The 18,465-nt window shown below is 36.6% G+C and overlaps 1 protein-coding gene across 2 annotated transcripts in view; it reads right to left on the bottom strand.

Moving 5' to 3' along the window:
* STARD3NL (STARD3 N-terminal like) overlaps positions 1-18,465 on the bottom strand; it is a 66,168-nt gene that overhangs the window by 6,008 nt on the left and 41,695 nt on the right. The window lies entirely within an intron of this gene.

The raw sequence follows: 18,465 nt of genomic DNA, 5'->3' as shown, positions 1-18,465 counted from the left end.
TTTTTTTTTTTAAAGATTTTATCCATTTATTTGAGACAGAGAGAATGAGATACAGAGAGCATGAGAGGGAGGAGGGTCAGAGGGAGAAGCAGACTCCCCGCCGAGCAGGGAGCCCGATGCGGGACTCGATCCCGGGACTCCAGGATCATGACCTGAGCCGAAGGCAGTCGCTTAACCAACTGAGCCACCCAGGCGCCCCGAGCTCACATTATTTTTTAAATGAGCAATTAATATTTGTTGGCTAAGGTGTTCAGAGCTGCAGCTGTTTAGTCATGCCATGAGACATAGCAACAAAGTCATTGTACTTATTATTGAGATTTTTCCTTTTGCTTTCCCAGTGCATGTCCACAAAATTAAATAAAAAGTAGCATGCTTGATCAGTAAGGGAGGACCTCTAACCCATCAATTTCATACTTGATAGGTACCCCACTTCACTGTCCCACCCACAAACCCTAGAGGAGTCTCTTTCTGGTCAGAGAAATACCTTTCTTGTTTCATGTTCCTTTGAGGAACATTCTATTCTGTCTGTTTTTTTCTCTCCTTCCACCCGGCTTTTGACTAGTAGTGTATTTGTATAACTGACATGACCAGGTGAATTGCTATGCCCAAGTTCACCCATGTGTAGGCAATGACAATGATTTCCCAGCTGCATCCTGGTCCTCAGTAACTATAAGTGATAAGATGTCATCGGCTAGGTGGCTGGCATAGCTCAGGGCTACCAATTTTAGATATTAAATGTCAAAATGTGGGGAAAAGTGTGACTTCTAGAATATGTGAAAAAAAGTAATTGCTTGATTTTAGATTTTCTCAAGGGCAGTGATCACGACTTATGCACCTCTGTATCTCTGGCACCTAATGGTGATGTGTATATTATTCAGAGATCAGTAATTATGTTTGTTGCATGAATAAAGTGTTCACCCATGGCCAGAAAAATGCTGATAATGCATATCAACAAAGCATGAACCCTGCTTTTGCTTTCCTAATGATAGAAAATAACAAGTATTTAAGTCAGATTTTTCCTTAAATAAGAATATTTCTTTCCTATAGCAGTCATGTATTAAAAGTAGAGCTTTTTTTTTTTTTTAAAGATTTTATTTATTTAGCAGAGACACAGCGAGAGAGGGAATACAAGCAGGGGGAGTGGAAGAGAGAGAAGCAGACTCCCCACTGAGCAGGGAGCCTGATGTGGGGCTCCACCCCAGGACCCTGGGATCATGACCTGAGCCGAAGGCAGACGCTTAACGACCGAGCCACCCAGGTGCCCCTTAAAAGTAGAGCTTTATATGTGTCATAAATACTATCCTCAAAATAAGTGGTGAAAGCACCATTATGAGAAGGAGCCCCTTCTTATTACAGTGTCCCTCTGGCACTCTCCTGACAAGGCCTAACACCGTCCAGCTGGCAAGGAGAAATGTTTATAGGGTCCAGCCCAGTATCACAAAGCAGGGCAAGTGGGAGTAGATTTGGAGCTGGCATAGCATAAAATTATATTTTATTAACATATAAAAACAATCTGGCTAAATATAATTTGTCAAAACATCTCATATATCCTGTGAACTTTCAAGCAAGTTGGAAAGAGGCAAATTTCTGCAGATGTTTTGTCACTGTTAATATGGGAAGAAAATCCACGTATAACAATGTACTTTTGCAAAACTATTAGCCACAATGATGGCTCTCCAGGTCTCTTATGTGGACATTCAATAGTTCCTTTTACTTTCATTCGTAGCGAATCGGTCATCTTTATATTCAAATAAACCAATATTTGTCACTGAGTGTAGGGAGAAGTAGTTAAAGTTGACCAAAACTTCCTGCCTCAAATCATTTATCTCATTATTCAACCTTCTGTGAGATTTTAACTTATTCAAATTGCTATTTTTGAAGGAAACATTCTCAATTAGTGTAATCATTCAGGATGAAGTAAGAAGGTAAAACTACACCAGTGATTACTGTGGGCAGGGCAATTTTAACATAAAAACATAGTAACAGGGGATTAACTATGAAGATGAACAAAGAGAACTCTAAGAAATAAGCAGTGTAAGGAACAGCCACCACTCTTGGGCTATGGGAAACAACTCAAGAAAGAAACAAACTCAAAAGAGCATCCCACCCCGCCCCCAGGTACTGACTAGATTTGCCAAGAAGCCACCCACTGGGGTCCAGCACACCACTGATAGAGAAGCTGCCCAAGTCCAGGAAGTGTCCTTGATGAGGAGGCCACCCTCAGCAGCTATACCTCTGGATCAAGAAGGAAACCATCAGTGTAAGGAGAAGAAGCCCCTTACAGAAGGGCCATTCAATACCCAGTACATAAGGACTGGTGGAGAAGGGGAGAAATTACAGCTTTATAGATCATGGTTACTGCAAATCTATAGTATCTAATTTCACCTGGGCCTTAGTTGTCCAGCAATGCGGTCATGTTCATGACCATCCCATCTCTTCCCCATTCCCTGAAAATAGCCATTTTAAAATTATTTCCTCGTGTCTCTACTCTTCAGCCTTGCCCATTGTTTTTAATAAATGATTTTGTTGCTTATTTTAAAGAGAATTAAAGAAACTTCAGAACAAAACTCACTCATCTTTGTATGCTTACTATAAACAGGTGCATCTATTGGAAACCTTGCTCCTACCCTCCTGTCATAGAGAAACAAGTGTATTCTTCCTTTATAATGCTTTTTCTACCACCTAATTCTCTAGACCCCACCCCCTCCCATACCTCTATGCACTAGGTTTTATCAGTTTTATTCTTGTTTACTTTCCCTTTACCGAAGTATTTCTAAAATTGTGGTCTTTCCAATCCACACCTCACATTCACCTGGCATAGTTAGTTAAAAACAGATTCCAGTGCTCCACCTCAAACTCACTAAATCAGCAACTCTATGAGGCAGAACTCAGAAATCTCTTTTATCTGAGTGTCCTTGGCAATATATTTGCACATGCTAAATTTTGAGAACCAGTGCTATACTATGGTTTTCTTTTTTTGTTTGCATGCATGCTTACTACTTCTCACTCATTAAAAATACCCCCCGGCTCTTCCCTCCCCTGATTTTTATTTTTTCTTTCGCTTCCCTTTCACAACAAAGTTCCTTTAAAAGTACTGTTCATAGTGGCTTGCAGAGTAGACTAAGAATCATTGTCCAGCCTTCACTTCTGAGATGCTAGAAATATCCTCCCAGGTCATCATGACATTTTTGTGATAAATTCAAAAGATTTTCTTTCAACTGTTCTGTAACTAGATTTCTGCAGTGTTTGACACTGATCTTTCCTTTACATTGGCCTTTATTTTTATTTTCTTAATTTCTTCCTACTTCTTTATCTTATGCCTTTATCCTATGCCTAAGCTCTGACTTACCTGCGTATCTCTTAAATATTGATAGATCTATGGTTCTGCATCTGACAGTTTCCTTCTCTTCCTACACACTTCTTAAGTAACCTCTTGATTACGTTGATTATCTGTATCTACCACTTACATAATAATGTCAGCTAAGATCTCTTTCCTAAACTTCATATCCCTGTTAAATTCAACAAAATCCTGGATAGCTTTACCTAGATGTTCCATTCTAAACTCAGTGAGTTTCAGTTTTAGGCCTGGCTTTCTTCATTCAAGCCCCAATGTTTCTTCCTCCACCTTTGTGAATAATACTATAATCCCTCCAGATGTTAGAGCAATCATGAATTCTTTCCTCTCCCTCAGCTCAAGTCCAATAGTCACACAAGCTATGAAATAGCTCTCTTTTAACTAATTTTTTTTGCATTGCCACAATTTTATTTTGGACTACATCATGTGTGTTATGCAGAAGCCTACTGCATTTTTTGGCCCCCCACAAGCTTGCTCCTCTTCTAATATATTTTCCAGGGGCGCCTGGGTGGCTCAGTCGTTAAGCGTCTGCCTTCGGCTCAGGTCATGATCCCAGGGTCCTGGGATCGAGCCCCACATCGGGCTCCCTGCTCCACGGGAAGCCTGCTTCTCCCTCTCCCACTCCCCCTGCTTGTGTTCCCTCTCTCACCATGTCTCTCTCTGTCAAATAAATAAAATAAAATAAAATAAAAATATATACTCTCCACATTGTCAACTGTTTTTTCAAAATATCAAATGTGATTATGTCACATCCCTGCTTAAAAACTGTTTCCATATACTGTACCAACAAGAAATACAAGATAAAATTTTGCAAAACATACAATTTGAAATATAATTAAAAATATCAAATACCTAAAAATAAATAGTCTGAATGATATGTAGTATCTCTATAGAGACAAATATTATTTAGAGAAAAACAGATAAGACCTAACGAAATGGAAGTATATGGATAGGAAAGTTCAATACTTTATAAACTTGTCATCTCTCCCAGAATCAATCCATACATTCATACAAACCCAATCAATACCCCAGGGTTGTTCTGTAAAATTTTACAAGCTGTTTCTAAAATTTATGAAAATGCAAAGATTCAAAAATAGTCAAAACAGTCTTAAAAAACATGTTGAGATAATTTTTTCTACTTTTATTCAAAACTTGTAAAACTAGAACAAGACAGTGGAATGTTAGTTGAAGAACAGATAGGTACACAAATATTGTTTGGTAAATAAAACCATTTTCACTCTCATCATTGATATTGATAAGTTCTGCCTTTCTCTTCTTTTTTTCTTGATTACTCTTGCCAAAGCATATCAACTTTGTTAGTCTTTTTAAAGAACATATTTTTGGTTTATTTATTTCCTATTTTCTAGTTTACATTTATTTTCTAATTAAATAAAAGTGAGTTTAATTTGTTGTTCATTTTGTATATTCTTGAAATAGATACTTAGATAGCTTGTTGTCAGCCTTCTTTTCTAATTTATATATTTAAAGCTAAATATTTTCCTCTAAACTCAGCTTTATCTATATTTCACAAATTTTGTTATTTTCATTAACATTTAGTTCCAAATACTGTCCAGTCTCCTTCTGATTTCTTCTTTTACTCAAGATTATTTAGAAATATATTATTAAATTTCTAAATATTTGGGTAACTATATATTCTATAGTGACCTTTTATTATTGATTCCTGGAGTACCTAAAGTGGGGTAAGGGAACATCCTCTGAATGATTTAAATCCTTTGTTGGAAATTGTTTTATGGCCCAGCACATGACCAATTTTGGCAATTGTTCCATATGCCCTGAAAAGAATGTGCATACTGTCATTGCTGGGTGCAGTTTTCTGCATATGTCAATTAGTCATTATCGTTAATCATGTTTTCAGATATTTATATGCTCACTAATTTTTTTAAGGTTGGTCTATCAGCTACTGAAAGAGGCATGTTTAAGTTCACCACTTGTACCTATGAATTTGTCTTTTCTCCTTTAAATTATGCCAATTTTTGTTCAAAAGTGATTAGGTACCAGATACATACAGATTTTGAAGTGCTTTCTTTCTGGTAGATTTACACGTTTAGCAAAATCAACTGTCTCTTGTTGACTCTATAATATTTTTGGCCCTAAAGTCCACTTTATCTGATATTAGTAGAGCTATATACATAGAATACCTTTTTCTAACCTGCTGCAATCTTTTTATATCCTTTCATTTAAAACTTGTATCTTTTAAGTAGCATATAGTTTTGTGTTGTTTTCTTATTCAGTCTGAAAATCTGTTTTTTAATTTGAATATTTAGTACATTCATAATGCAATTATTGATAATATTGCTTTTATATCTACCAACTATTTGTTTTCTATTTATGCAATTTGTTTTATGTTCCACTGATCAAGTATTTTATTATTCTAATTTTCCCTCTATTAACTTGTAAGATATGTAAATACATGAATATATGTATATATTTTATGTAGCTTGCTATATCTAAATATATTTACATATAGATATATAGTTATACATTTACAAAAAGATAGGTACAATTACATTATATATTTATATCTATATATCTCTATTTATCTATATATATAGTATATATATGTATATGTACATACAGTTACCCTAGAAATTACAATATGCATCCTTCAAAACCTTAACTTATTATCATCTAATACTTTTTACTATACTTAACAATGAGAAAAGTTATGATTTTTTAAACTTCTTTTAACACCCTCTGACATTTTGTTATTACGCATTTAATTCTCTATATGTAAAAATCCCAAAATATTACTATTTAATTTTTATTATAAATATTATTTTATATTTATACATGCATTTTCCAATACCAGTCATATTTTCCTTCTCGCATTTTTGGTTTTTTGTCAGGGATCATTTTATTTCTGTCTGAAGAATCCCCTGTAGTGTTTACTGTAATATTTACTGATGGTAAATCCTGCTTTTGTCCATTTGAAAACTCTTTATTTCATTTGCAATTATTTTTTTTTCCCTTTGGTAGGTACATTTTTAATTTTTTTAAAGTATATTTTCATTTAGTAGGAATTTCTACAACAATTTCTTTCATCATTAAATATGTCATTACATTGTCTTCTGGCTTCCATCATTTCTGTTAAGGAATCAGCTGTCCATCATATTGTTACTGTTTAAAAAGTAATGTATCTTTTTTCTTTGCCTACTCCTGATAGTTTCATTTTCAGCAGTTTGACTCTGATGTGTCAAAGTGTGGCTCTCACTGTATTTACCTTGCTTGGACTTTATACACTTCTTGAATATATTACTTACTACCTTTGGTCAGATTTATAAAATTCTTGAAAGATTATCTTTTGAAATATAACTTCTTCCCTATCCTTTATTTTTCCCTCCTGGATCTCCAATTTTTCATACGATAGACCTTCACCGAAACATCTTTTAAGAGATGTGTTTCCAGGAAAAGTAAATGCAACCTAAAGGAAGAACTTCAAAGCAAGAATCAGTGGTAAATAAAGGAACTGACAAACATTGGAGTAAATATAAAGAAGAATTTATTATATAGAATATTATTATAATTATTATTTACAACCTATTTGAAGAGTATAAAAATAAGTCAAAATTAAAATAAGGAAATGTTAGATCTGGAGAATGTGGCATTTAAGTGTTCTAAGAATTTGTGCTTTTTGAGTGAGGGATAAAAATATTGATTAACATTCAACCTTTCAAAGTAACATGTGTGTGTTTAAAATGTAAGACTGTTTAAGAAGAGAAATATAACAAAAGCTTTAAAAGTATTATTGGGTTGTTAAATAAGACAATCTACTAAAAGCTTGGAAGGAGGGAAAAATGGTGCACAGAGTAAAAACAGATAAAAAATCACAAAATAAGATGGCAAAAATAAATGATGAATACGCCAGTTTAATTGAATTTGACAGTTAAATAAAAACTAAGTTTGGATTAAATAAAATGAAGCAACATTTTATTTAAAAGAGACACATTTATAATATGAGTATGCAGAAAGATTCTAAGTAAATGGATGGTGAAATATATACCATGCATTCAGTAATCAAAAAACATTCTACTGCAGGAGTCAGAAAAATTTTTCTGTAAAGAGACAGATAAATATTTTTGGCTGTATGTCACAACTACTGAACTTTGTGATTGTAGTAAGAAAGCAATCATAGACATTATGTAAACAAATAAGCATACATATGTTCTAATAAAACTTTATTTACAAAAACATGTGGCAGGCCATATTTGGCCCAAGGGCTATAGTTTGCTGACCTTTGGTCTATTGAAAGGTCATCATCATGGGCCTCATAGATATATGAAGGAATATTTTAAGATACAAAGAAATAAATGAAAATATCATGGTTTTATAAGAAAAATCAATCTCAGAAGCTGGAATAGGCATTCAGTAAAAATAGAGGAAAGGGAACTGGACAAAAATGGTAGATAGCCTGAGTTTTTACTCCCTTACCCATCATTAACCCATCATTTCTTTCCTTTTCCCTCACTCCCACCTCATACAAGTTCTAGACAAAGTAAAAATTCGGACAAAGGCGTAATCTAGTGATTTCAGATAGCAGAGTTTATAAGGATAGAATCCCCAAAAAGCAGAGGATGGAATATAAGTGATCTTAGAGTTAACAGTTCTGGGGCAGCGCTTATGCAGCCACTTTCATATCACAGCTTGTGATAAAAGAGGTTCCCGAAACTAACTGACTCACTAACATTCATGGATAATTATTTAGGAAAAGATTAGAGGACACCAATACCATTTATACTGAGCATTATAATAATAAACTATAAACAGCACGTAAGTTACTTACGGCCTCTTAATCATAATTCTCACCACTAGGTGGCACTCATCCAAAGCTGTATTTACCCAGGAAGATGACTTGGAGGTTGCAAACTGACATGGCCTGACTCTGGCCCACAAATGTGTTTTGACTGGCCCATGATGTTTTCAAAAATTTGTATTACTGGTCTATGTTTAAGATGAGGGAATTCCACATTCTAAAACTATGTCTCTTGCTTCTCCACCTGCCAACAGCCAGCTCTCTACCAGGTGCTTGCAGAATAGACTAAGAATCATGAGGTCTGCTTATTTTTTTCATCTTGTCTGCTTTAATCATTTATAGTCCTATCTGGCCCCTATAGCTGTTTAACTGTGTGATCTTTACATTACAGTTGCACTAGAAAGTCTCAAGCAATGGCTGTTTACTCAACAAAACAAAGCAAAACCTAAGAAAAATATAATTTAATACTGAAATGTATTTCAGAAATATAGATGTAAAGTTAAAAGAGAAGAAATAAGAGAAGAAATAAGGGCACCTGGGTGACTCAGTCAGTTAAGCGTCTGCCTTTGGTTCAGGTCATGATCCCAGGGTCCTGGGATCAAGTCCCACATCAGGTTCCCTACTCTGCAGGGGGCCTGCTTCTCCCTCTCCCTCTGCCTGCCACTTTGACTACTTGTGCTCTCTCTCTCTCTCTGTCAAATAAATGAAATCTTAAAAAAAAGAGAGAAGAAATAAGACAGAAATTAAGATCTGGTTACTACCTTATGGAATAAATACTGAATTAATGAAAGTAAAGGAAGCTTAGAGCAAGGTAAGCAGCAAAACAGCATAAAAAGGTAAAAAAAAAAGAATAGCATCCAGCAAATGTCAGTTGACTGGGTCCAGTACTCAGTTAAGCACTTGATGTAGATTCACGCATTAAATTCTCAAAATCATTCTGTGAGGTGTGTTGTTTCCTTTCCACTCTACAGATAAGAAAGGTGTAGCCCAGAGTTACATAACTTCTCCAAAGTCAAACACAGTAAGTGGCAGAAGTGCGTTTAAGTCCAGTAAGTCTGAGGCAAAGCCCAAGCTCTTAGCTTCTACTCTAAGGCCCTTGCTATAGAGAAATTATGTGGTAATTTGTTTGGCATGTAGTTTGGTTTGTTTTGCCATTCACACTGAATCTTGGTGAGCCCTAAAACTGGTTATCCTGATTTTCCCTGTTGAGTGAGGAGATAATTCCTGAAGGCAGACAGTAGATGAGTGCTCCTCTGTCTTCTCCATTTTGAAGGAGGGAGGTGAAGGCTCCCTTTCAGATAGTGCCATGGTCCATTTGGATACAATCATTCTTTTCCTTCTCTTTCAGGGTTCTCCTTCCTGTGAGACCTCCAAAACTCCCAGGGACACTTACCCATGCTGAAAGAACCAGAAAACCTGCTCCCTCAGTGGCAGAGGCCATTCTTTTTACAGTTGCTGCCACACGGTGTCGCTATTGAAACACAGGGAACACAGCCACCCAGGTAGGGTCCCTGCTGCCCCAGGTTGTTGCTGAGTCCCAGGCAGGTGCTGTGGCTGGTGACCACTGCAAAGAAAAGCCCAGAATTACCACTCTACCCTCCTACCTTCTTTACCAACCCCGATTGTCAAAGAACTTACTCTCCATCTTTGTCCCAATGACCATCCCCTTTTTTATCCAAGGAAGAACAACATTCCTTTATGGCAACACCTGACCTTGTTACAAAAGCATGGTCCATTTGGATTCAGTGACCTTAATACCTGTAAATCTTTATATTGTTCATAGAATTACTCTGCATGGATTAAATCACCTTGGTTTCCGAGATTGGATGTGGACTGACCATGTGAAGCATCCTCAGCAGTTCAGTGCCAAGTGGATGATCCCCAAATCCCTTCTTGGTAAAAAATAACTGATGTGATTATTATTTACCATCTAAGAGCTAGGGGAGCATGCAATGGAACAACAAATAATATTTAAATACTGTTTCCATGGGGCGCCTGGGTGGCTCAGTCATTAAGCGTCTGCCTTCGGCTCAGGTCATGATCCCAGGGTCCTGGGATCGAGCCCCACATCGGGCTCCCTGCTCCGCGGGAAGCCTGCTTCTCCCTCTCCCATTCCCCCTGCTTGTGTTCCCTCTCTCGCTGTGTCTCTCTCTGTCAAATAAATAAATAAAATCTTTAAAAATAAATGAATAAATAAATAAATAAATAAATGTTTCCAATTCAGTAAAATATTTTTCTCTTATAATCCCACTGTATGCCAATGTTCTTTCTCATGAAAATATTTCTTTAAGTACAGATATGAGATAAAGAGTAAATATGAAGAAAATGCTGAGCATGGGTTTGAGGATCATCAAATGATTAGACCAGAAATGATCTTGGTAAATTGTCCATTTTGTTCTGGACATATAGTAATATAGACATATATTCAACTCTCAACTAATCTGAACAGAGAGAAATTCACAAATAACCCAAAGTCACAGTTGAAATAAACCATGCACCATCTTCTACTGCTTCCCAGCTCCCTTCTACTGACCTAGAAGCTGCCTATCCCCAAGGTTTGGTTCAAATTTTCCTAAAGCCACCATCTCTGCTCTGGTCATCAGGGGAAAGGAGAGGGAACTCTAGTGAACAGCAATGGCAACAAGTAATAAATAACTATTGCCTAAATTTTGAGTCCTGCTTCTTTATTCCCTCTATTCCACTGTAACTGAGAAGTACTTGTATCCTAATTTCTAAGATCCTCCAGGAAGTAGAACTGCATATCCCCTCTTGTCAATCAGTTCTGGAGGTAATTAGCCAAGGAAATCATTTTTTAAAAATTAGTACATTGATTAATTTCCTTAGGAATTAAGAAGAATAATTTCCTGACAGGTCATATTTCTTTAAGATGGAGGGTATTAAATAACTAGTACTTTTTACATCAGTGATACAACTCCTCCTAAGGCAAAAAGTAAAGTTTAGAATTCTAGAAAGGTCTTATAGACCATGAAATTCAAACTTTGACTTTTTCACTTACAGATAAGGAAACTCATTGCAATCACCATTAATTTTCTCATCTGTTGAATGAAGGGCTCCAAATGATTTGACCTCAATTACAGGGTTAGTTACTAGGGTGGAAAAAAAGCTAAAATTCCTATCTAAGGCACTTTCTATTACCACACGCTGCATTAGAACTAATCAGTCATTGTCTTCTAAAACTACTTTCCCCCCTGAAGTCAATGATATTCCACATTAGAATTCCAGAATACAGCTTTTAGAACATTTGGCTGGAGCTGAGAAGGAAAGTTGCTGGCATTGTGGCTATTCTTTTGTGGTTTACAGGCAATCCAAACAACAGTTGTGTGCTGTTATATTTCAGTTCTCAAAGACTGGTGGGATCCCATGTTATGGTATGCTTAAAATAAAAACAGAGACCTCCTTTCTGAGGCTGTGGGATGACAAGCAGTTTTGTGCCACTTCATCAGAACTTGGGTCTTTTGACCAGAGCGTTTATTACAAAGTGCAGTAAAGCACAACACAACCACAAGAGAAACATTAGAGCTCCCTCTCCCTTGTGAATTAGTCTGAGAAGATTTTCCTTCAGAAATCACGTGTCTGCACCAGTACTCACTATGCCCTGAACTCTGTCTCACTGAATTAATATCCCATAGGCTTCTGCAAAGAAGAAACCCCACTGCGTTGAGAATCTTGGAAACACACATTGGATAGCCTCTTCCATTGAATGTCCACCCTTCTTTGGAATGCAAACTATTATCAAGTTATCTTTAGGGGTGAGAGTTTGGTTGGCAGATTTAGTCCCAGTGAATTTGAAGTGTGGGACAAGATCTGTAAAGGAAGATCTCCTTTGGCGACTAGGAAAAAATTGAGCAAGTATAATATTTTGGAGTTAGAAAAACTGAAATAAAGGAATTTACTGTATGTGGAGTTAACTCATATACGCACAGAAGGCTTCTGAAAATCTGTCACCAGCTTTCCAATCAGTTCCTGTCTCACCCTATTGGTTTAGCTTCATGATGCCCTACTTCGCATCTCTGTTCTTTTTCTGTGATCCTGAGATGGTTAAGGACTGAGAAGGATTTCAATTTGCCTTTTTTATTTTTAATCTTTATTTTCCCCTTATTCTTAAAAAAAAAAGAACGTTGCACTTGGCTGGAACTTCTATTACATAGTTGCCTGAGGCTGGGTTGGAGCTGGAAAGTTGCAAAATAAATCAAAGCAAGCTGTGCTCTTGTGTTTCTAAATTATTAAACATTTACATTTGACTGGTCAAACAGTATCTTTTTTCTAAATGTATACACCCTTGATTGAGAGGCAGAGTTTGGTGTCAGTAATTTGGAGGATACCTTATTTTAGGCCCAATTCAGCTAAACTTTGCTGATGGGATAGAAAATTTAAGTACAAGGGTGGACTTTTTAAAAAACTTATACCCATAGAGTTTATAAACACTCTAAACCAGCAAAGCAAAGAAAATGATGTGTTTATGATGCTAATTACTGAACTTTACCAGCTCAGTCCAAGATATATTAAAAAGTTGTTTAGACTGGCAATGTACCTTGTCCCATTGTTAAGCTTTAGCCTTATTTTCCCCAGAAAGGTCCCAGCAACAACCCTGAAGAAAGAGGCCAGAAAATCTGAATAATGTTATAAAGTGATCCAAGAATAAAAGAATGCTTAAGGTAATTTTTACTCTTTCGGGATCCTAGGGTCATATGCTTTTTAGGTTGAAAAAAGTTCATGAAGCTTTCAAAGATGACAGATCTATAACCAAAAGAGAAATGGAGTATAGTGTACTCTAGTTCATATGTGAATTGTAGGTGATAATATTTAAGGGTACAATGGAAAACCAAGGTAAATGCTAATAATCTGCTCTGGAAAAGAAATCATTTAGATTAGCTACTTCCTTGCTGCCATTTTCCAAAAACTTTTTTTGGTGAATATTCTACAATTTGCATACTTTGCAGATTGGGAAATACAGTGGTTATCCACAATAGTTAATGAGAACAACCCAAGATTTCCATTTTTTCCATAGTGTTTCAAAACCTCTAGGCTAAGTCATCCTCTCTTTGACGTATCTTTAAACATTACACCTAGTATCAGATTATTCCATCACATAGCATTTTGTTAAAATATACTGAAACAAGTATATAATATATTTCCTGTGGTACAATATCCCCACCTTGCAGATGTTCCCACTAGAGACCACTCATAATCACATTATGTCTGACTAGTGATTGAGGGAATGTCTAATAGATTAACTTTCCCATTCTCCTGCATAGTCAGCTCTTCCCAGGCTCCCATTAATGGTTGCTTTTAACCAGATTTCTCTTGAATGATAAGATAAAAGGGGCAGGAATCAGAAAAGTTGTAAATTGATAACCCACTGTGCTGCGTTTCCCCCAGTATTGATCTGGGGCATTGATGAAGAGATAGTTACATGGGATAGAAGTAATTCTTTGGGTCTTCATCTTCTGTCCTGAAGCCCCAAAACCAGTCTGTCCAATTTTGGCCTGAAGAATGTGTTCAGGCCTTAGAAATCATAGATTCCAATATCCCACACGCTTACCACCACCTCCTGACCTTCTTCTCAGAGGATCTCCTTGTCTTTAACCCCCAAGACCTCCCCCTCATCAGTTCCTCATCTCGCCTCACCCTACTGTGTAGCTTTCCAACATGCCCTGAACCTCATGATTGATCTTCTCTACCTTCTTACCAGCCCCTCAGCTTACCTACAATCTATCCTCCTGCTACCCACTCTTCATACTACCTGACCCTTAGATAAAAGACAAGGAATAATCCAATTTTTCTCCTACTCTATCTAGAGGACTGAGACCTAAATTGAACAACACTGCAAACTGATAAAACCAGACTTCTAGGCTCTGATTTCACAAGCCACTGGTGCCTCCTATCTGCACTTCTAGCTAATGTTAAGTTTTCCCTTCTGATCCATGCAATGACTCTTCTCAGCATAAACCATGACTTTTCTTTTGCCATTAAATTCACAAGCTATCTTCTTGTCCTCACACATCTTCTCAATGTTACCTTCTACTCAGAGTATCCTCAAAGCTTTCAGGGTTTGAGTGCTTTTTAATTTTTTTCTCATTCTGAATTTTCCATCCTAGCTACAAATTTATTTACTACCAATCCATTTTTACCTTCTTTCCTCTGGTCTAAGTTCTCCCTACTCAGGTGACAGTCAACCACCCAGCCCTTGACCTCATGCACTTCCTTTAATTATCCACTGTCTCTCTTATATGTTTGATCTCTTCTGTTCTACCTGCTCCTTTACCAACCCTCCTCCCCCAAAAAAGAACCATAATTAGTGATCCACAGATCCTGAGTTCAAGGGTGAGATGTGCAATGTATTTGCCATCCAGATCTTCTGAAATCTGGCTCCTACTCTCAGCACTCCATTGAAGTTGCTCTTGTTGGGGTCCATAATAACATTGTCAGCAAATTTAATAGTCATTTTTAGTTTCTATCTTACTGGATCCCTCTATTTTATATAATACTGTTAATGTTATTCTTTTTAAAATGTGTTTATGCCCTTGTTCTCCAAGACACACTACTTTCTTATTTCTATCCCCATTTCTATGATTGAATCTCTTTCTTTCACATGTTCTTTAATTTTGGATTCTCTTCTCAGTTCTCTGCCATAATCATAGACAAAAAGTATGTAAAATTAACTCGTCTTCCATCATTTTAAACTATCATCTGTATGCTTTTGACTTCCAAATCTATATTTCCAACTCAACTTCCTCCCCCTTCTTGAGATTTTCAGTAGCTGGCTGGACCCAATCATTAATTTTTGAGAAAACCTAAATCCAGCATTTTCTAAAAGTAATCTCTTCCCACAATACTCTTTCCTGAAGCACTTTTCCATAACCCAATATGCACTGGCTATATAAGAGGTCACCCTAACTCAAGCTTAAAATCTGGTGTATCTTTTAGCTCCCTACCCCCTCACTTTTTATACCACACTCTTAACTTAGTCATGGATTGTATCTTAAATATTCTGGTACTGGAACTCTCTTCTCCAGCCACACTTCTATTGCTAGGCATCAGGCTGCTATCATAACCCACTTGGATTTGCAAAAGATGCCTACATACTCTCTCTGTTACTCGTTTTGTCCCTTCATTTTCATTTTCCACAAAGTTTCCAATCACTCTTCTTAGATGAAGACTGATCACGTCATTTTCATGTTTAATACCCTTCAGTGACTGCCTACAGAATGCCTAGGCAACTTACTGTGGTACTTCCTCATGATCTAACTCTTGCCTACCTCTTCAGCTATGAATGTCAGAAACCCCTACCTCAAACTTGCTACTGTAGCGACATGCAAGGGATAGTATTTTGAACACTCTTAAAACTGTTTCTCTCTTTGTTGCTTTCACTCACATGATATCTTTTTCCTTTTTTTTTTTTTTATGGAAGCTTTATAAGGAGTATATCCAGTAGAAATTGGATTGTGAAAGATTTCCATAAACAGTGGGAGTTAGAGGTAAATGTCCTCTGATAATCTTTTACCCTTTTGTCCTCCAGGATTCAATTACATACCTCCCCTCTATTATTCTTTTTCTGTAAAATGAAGCTATTCAGCAGAAGTTTATCCAACATTTTGTGAGAATAATTTCCCCTAGTGGATATATATATAGACACATAATTTCAGCATACACTGAATCTAATAATGATTGAGAAGTTATAATCCTCTTCTGAGATGTCTGCTAAAATCCAGATCCTTCAGTACTCGTGGGAGAAAAGAAACTATGACAGACGTCCCAAGACAGATGTCCCTGCTATAGGTGAAGACAGCATGTGTTACTAGTTCCTTCCTTATCCCCTAATGCTGGCCCACTTTCTCACTGCCATGTCATGAATTTTAACAGTATTGGACAGATCCTGAAATAAGGACGTAATGCCAAAAAAATGACAATTAGAAGAGAGTTTTGGGTATTGTTTGTAAAATCTTGGTCTAAAATGTATTCCTTTGAATCAGATTTAAGTGCTGTGAGGAACTGTTGTCACTTGAGGCTCATTTGGATAGGTTATTATCTTTGTAAAGGCAGGTAACAGCAAGCAGGACCCGTCTTTGCTTCTATTAAGCTTCTCTTATGTCTCATAGGAACCCTAACTGTGGAAGGAGTCTCTCTACCATCTTTTGCCTGAAATTTCCTACCTCATTCCCCCTATCAGATGCCACTTGTGCCTGCCTTACACCTTCCTAGCCTCACCCCTGATTTCAGCCATGTTATGACAAACAACTCTGTGAACATTTTGTCTCATGACATACTAACATGACTAACACCTCAGGTGTGCATGCTCCCTGCTCAGGGCTTCTCATTGTTGCAGCACAGGACATAAAAGACTGCTTTGAATGAATACATTTGCAGCCCAAAAGCTCAGGAGTATTAGCAACCTGTTGAGGAACCCTCAACCAATGGGGGTCAGGAAGTGATAGATAACAAATGTTCTATCTGAGAGGCATCTACACACTCCTTAGGGATCCAGCCCCAGCAACTCATGGAGATGATTTATGACATTTGAGCACACAGCAGTAGTACCTGTGCCTGACAAAAAAGAGTGATCAGGACTTTTATTAAGAATCAGGTTGGTGCCGTGTTGGCAAAACAAGAATGGCGGGAAAAACCACATAAAAGAAAACTAGCTATTAGCCACGCCATCTGCCAGCACATTGCATCCCTTCCTTATAATCAAAAGAGGAAGACTGCAGTAAAACATGTTATGTCCATAGAAATGCAACTAAAGATAAGCACACAACCAGTAATCACAATATATCTGTGAGAAAACTACTAAGTAATAGAATTAATAAAGCAAACCAAATTTAACTTTAGAAAATGTATAAATGGAGCCAGCTTCCCCCCCAGAGAGGTACAGGAAGATTTTATATCCATCAAATATTCAAATAGAGATCTACACAATTAAAAACTGATTAGTTTAAAAGAATACTCTAGAGATTGGATAAACAGAAAAATGAACAAAGCTAAAAGACAAATTAGTGAGCTAAAAATCAAGCTAAGCAATTCTCTCTAAATGAATTCCAAAGGAATCAACTGACAGAAATCATGGAAGAAAGGATAAGAGACATAGCATGTACATCTCTAGAAGTTTCAGAGGCAGTTCCAGAGGAAGACAGCACAGAGAACAAAGGGAGGGGATGGTACATAAAATAAATTTAAAAAAATAAAAGAAGAAAATGTGTGAGAACTGAAAAGCTTAGTGTAAGATTGAATGAGACTGCTTAAGTGCCAAGCAGAGTAGATTAAAAATAAATCAAATAGAAAGCTCCAACTTCCATACACACAGAAGTAAAATATCAAAGCATCAAGGAAAAACTCTAAAATGTAGAAGAGAAGAAAATATAAAATATCTAGTTATAAAATAGTAAGTATTAATTTTCCTAGATGATAAAAGGATTGTGACTCCTAGAAGATTGTCCTTATTCTTTAGAGAAGTATGCTGAATAATTAAAGGTGAAATCCCATGATAGCTGCAACTTACTTTCAAATGGTTAAGCAAAAGAGCATACACACATGTAGAGAGGGGATACCAAACAAATGTGGCTAAATGCTCATGTAGGTGGAAAGTACATGGGTATTCCCTATACTATTCTTTCAACTTTCCTATTTGTTTGAACAGTTTCTTACTATAAAGTTGGGGGAAAGTTCTCAAGATCTTGTTGACTGTCAATTAACCAAAAATTACCTATAAACAACCAGGTGTCAGATTGAAATCAGACATCTTACTAGTAACACTCAATACAAGAGGATAATGGAATGGTATCTTCTAAGTTCTGAGAAAAAATATCTTTTGACTTTCCCAGCCAGCCAATCTATTATTCAAATATGAAGGCAAACTACATTCCAATAATATTAAAATTAATGAATGCAAGATGAAGTCAAATTAAGTATTAAACATATGGAGTCAGTAAACTATTCAACTAATCAACCTCCTAAAAATCCCCTAAAAATAATATTAAAGAGAAAAAAACTGGGAAATACAAAGAAAACATGGGGAAGGGGACAGCAACAGAGGAGGAATTTCCAATCAATTTCTAGAAAACAACATATATGGATTTAATGAGACTGAGGAAGCTATGATCACAAAGCCGGATAGTACATGCAGAGTGACAGCTCACTTGCTAGGACTGGGAGGGGCTTAGAACTAGGAGAATCAAAGTACAGAAGAAAGTGATAAGAAGTCAAGGCAAAATTGAATTTCTGTAGACACTACAATAGTTGTATACAGTTAACTCCTCCACCCTCCTTCCTGTGCTATACATTGAGCTAAGCTCCTCCCATTTCCCCACCTTAGGCAAGAGAT

This window comes from Leptonychotes weddellii, chromosome 12 (genome assembly GCF_054177405.1).
Source record: "Leptonychotes weddellii isolate Sample4059 chromosome 12, ASM5417740v2, whole genome shotgun sequence".
NCBI classification, from domain to species: Eukaryota; Metazoa; Chordata; class Mammalia; order Carnivora; family Phocidae; genus Leptonychotes; species Leptonychotes weddellii.
Note: the sequence above shows the minus strand (reverse complement) of the source record. Positions and strands in the feature narration are given on the sequence as shown.